We start from the raw sequence: 3,893 nt of genomic DNA on the forward strand, positions 1-3,893 counted from the left end.
TGGCGCGCCTCTTCCTCGGCCTCGGGCTGCTCCTCCTCGAGGTCGCGCTCGAGCATCTCGAGGTACTCGCCGTCGCGGCGCTCCTCAGCCACCCTGATCTTGCGCCAGTGCTCGAGGTACGCCTGCTCCTGCGCCGGCGTTGCTCCCATCCAGACCGGCGGCGCGCGTACCCACTCGCGCACTACTCCCGTCCAGGAGTAGCGCTCGATGGGGGATGGCTCCCGCTCCGGCTCCGGCTTGATGGGGGACGGCGGGGCCACCGGCGGCACCACGCTGTCGCCCGCCGCGGAGAGGGCAAGGGACTGCGCCATTGCCGCCTCGTAACGAGCCTCCTCTTCCGCTTCCGCCCTGCGCCGCTCGTTCTCCTCGCTCTCCTGATAGACGGCCGCAAGGGCCGCCTGGTAGGCGTCCTCCGCCGCCTGGTCCTCCTCGCGGACGACGAGCGCCGGTGGCGGCGACCTCCGGTCGACCTCGCACACGCCCCGTCGCCTCGCCTCCTCGTGCTCGAAGGCGAACCACCTCGCCCAGTTGGGCGAGTCGGTTGCGTAGGCGGGGTCGCGGCGCTGCTCCGGCGTCAGCAGCGCCCGCCGGCGCCGCACCTCCTCCGCGTGAGCACGAGCCGTCCGCGGCGCCGCCGGCACTGGGATCCTATCTGGATCCAGATGCCAGTCGTGCGGCAGCGTCACGTCAGGATACGGCAGAGGCTGGCGGTGCTGCCAGTGCCACTCCGCCTGGTGCACTGGCACGTTCACGTGCTGCCTCTGCCGGCGAGGTGCCGGTGCCGGCGGATGCGGTAGGAACTCTGAGGGGAAAGGATGGCGGGGGACTTGCCCTTGGCCTTGCTGCCGCTGGCGCCGGAGAAGAGCCACATCTCGCTGTGGTTGTGGTGGCTAGGGTTTGCCGGTGACGAGGGAGCAAAGGTTGGCAGATGTGGACGGCAAGTTTGGATGAGAACGGCCCCGCCGCACGGTCGGCTTAAAAAGGACGAGTGGCGTCGCTGACGTGTTGGCCCGTCGTCATAAATTAAGCTGACCACGTGGGCAGCGGGTAATTGGACGGCCGCCATGTGGGGACGCGGCGGATAGCGAGAAGGCGCGCGAAGCGTCCGTTCGGCGTCCGCGCCGACGGATTTGGGGCGCAAATTTGGGCCACAAATGAGTCGGCGCGGACGCGATGCTGACGTGATTTGGGTTTGGTTCGGCGAGTTGGGCCGCCACTTTTGTCTGCGCCTACCCAAACGGACACAGGCGGACGAAATGGGTCGGCCCTTTGTAGTTGCTCTTACGGTTTATAACCATTAATTTCCTCTTCTCATATAATTTCATAGAAGAGCAGCGTCTTCAAACAGTTTTCAAATAAAGATCCTAATCTTAAGTGAATCCTAGCTTCCCAAATCTGCTTCAAACGGGATCAAAACATTCTCTTTCACAAACAAAGTGAGGATCTATGTGCGGGAAAAGAAGTCAGTTGACCAGGTTAGGCGAAAGTGCATGGCAATCGGTAATGAGCTCACACGCATGCCACCACGCACGCGCCGCTACACGAGAACCTGCTTTTGCTTAATAATTAAGTATCATCCCATCGCGGAGATGTGCACACGGTTTCCAAGAGAGAAATGCCACGGTGGCAGGTGTACCAACTCCTGCGCCTAGACAGCTGTGAAGTTGTTAATTTCTTCTGATTCACTTTGCTTCTTCGCATCTTTTATTGTGCAATATGTAATGAGTCTGTCAGGCTTCAAGAGACAGTTCACAAGCACCCGTGAGATTCGGGGGGCATTCAATCGTCTTTTTTTTTTATAAAGAGTGATTTTTCATTAGCTAAAAATATAGCATCAAGCGGATACAACTACGATGAGTAACACTTGGCCTCTACATAATTAAAATATACACAGCCCAAAACAAGATGTCTGACAAAGAAAAAATAAAAGGTAAAAAAAGACATTGGCACGAGTTGAGTCAAATGAGACCGACACTATGACTAAGTCGAATAAAGACTTGGACCAATCCGCAGGTTATGCTATCACCCATGTTGACCAGAAACCTTCAAGGTCTCGTCTTGTGAGAGTATAATTAACTTTGATGCTGCTTTCCATGATGTGGGGCTACATCATGCAATCTGGTCTGGGAGAAGTTAGGGCTTCTTTGATTCAAAGGATTCTTAAAGGAATTTTGGAGGATTCTAATCTTTAGGAATTTTTCCTATCTTGGTTGTTTGAATCGTAGGATTGTAAATCATAGGAATTTTCCCATAGGATTCATTTGCACTAGATTTCATAGGAAACATTCCATCCACTCAAGGCCCTCTTTGATTCGCAGGATTTTCAAAACGTAGGAATAGGAAAAGTATAGGGTTGGAGTGGCATGCACACATGAATCCTACAGGATTAGCATGGAGTGTTTGATGGCACAGGAAAAGCAAAAGATTTGTAAAAAAAGATTGGAATGGATTTTAGATTTCCTATGAAATGTAGTACAAAAGATTCCATAGGAAAAATTCCTATGGGATCCAACCTCTTTGAAAGAATCCTACGTTTTTTCTCATAGGAAATTAGCAGTTTACCTTCAGAGGAATCAACATGAGGAAATTTATAAAGCAATACTACTCCCTGAACAGAGCAACCCGACATGCACAAATTAAACTGAACTCTCTCCGATCCAAAACAAGTGTCGCAGTTTTGAAATGGGGTTAGTTCAAAACTACAAATCTTATTATAGTATGATCCTCCTTAGAGCGTGTATAAACCAGGCTTTTGGTTACCGCTCGAAATTTCAAGATTTACCATGCTTACCACATATTTCTGTCCCCCTCGGTAAATAGTCATTTCGAGCAAAAAAATCAATGTTTTTGAATTTGTTGAATTCAAATGCTCAATGTATAGTAAAGTATGGCAACAGCTCACAACACTCGCGTAGACAACGTTTCACTGAGTTAGTAGCTCTTTTAAGATAATATAAGTTCAAGTGCTATCTATATCTACTTGGAAGAATTTGAATTCAAATTTGAATTATAAATTTTGTTTGAAATTCGTTCGAAATTTGCTTGGAATTTCGTGGTAACCGTGGTAACCACGTTTACCAGTCCCCGTCGGTAAAAATGCCCCATTCGGTAACCAAAACCTTGGTATACACACCTTCTTAGTATGATTAGGGACCAACGTTCATTTTAAATGCATAAGCGCCTCGCGTAACGACCTCGTGACGCTCCCTCGAGCGACCGAGGGGGCGAACCCTAGCCACCGGGGCTAGTCCGCCGCCTCCAGCTCCCTCCCTCGCCGCCGCCGCTGTGCGCCGCCAATCCGGTCGGCGTAGGCGGCGGCGGGGATCTCCCTTCTCCTTGCTCGATGTCGTGCGGCGCTGGATGACGGCTTTGGCGATGGCGTCATGCGGATCAAAGGCACGACAGCGCGGCGTCTCCCGGCGGCGGCGCTTGGGGCACATTCAACATCATCAGGTGCTCATATTAGTTGACAGTGGCAGTTCACATAGGCACATAGCTTTGTCAGTGCAGCATTGGCAGCTCGTCTGCAAGGAGTAGTGCATGCAACGCGTCCACTTTCAGTTAAGATTGCTGATGGAGGGAAAATGTTGTGTACTCGAGAATTGATAAATGGAGAATAGGTTTTTTACTGAGTGAAGTAGTGAAAGGAGTGGACAAGTGATGGCACAGGCCTAACAGGCCATGCCATAACAAAGTAAAGGAAAAAAAGCTTAGAAATTAGAAGTGGTGTACAAATTTTTCCAAGGCCACCATTAAAGTCACAGTGATGGCGTACCAAATATGCCAACACCATTACTATTTTAAAAATACACTCCACTAGTGTACAATAGCGAGTACCATTGACCTCCTAACTTGTCGCCACAACCAGTGCCAATAGTGCTCTTGTGTCTTCT

Source organism: Triticum dicoccoides, chromosome 7A, assembly GCF_002162155.2.
Source record: "Triticum dicoccoides isolate Atlit2015 ecotype Zavitan chromosome 7A, WEW_v2.0, whole genome shotgun sequence".
NCBI lineage: Eukaryota > Viridiplantae > Streptophyta > Magnoliopsida > Poales > Poaceae > Triticum > Triticum dicoccoides.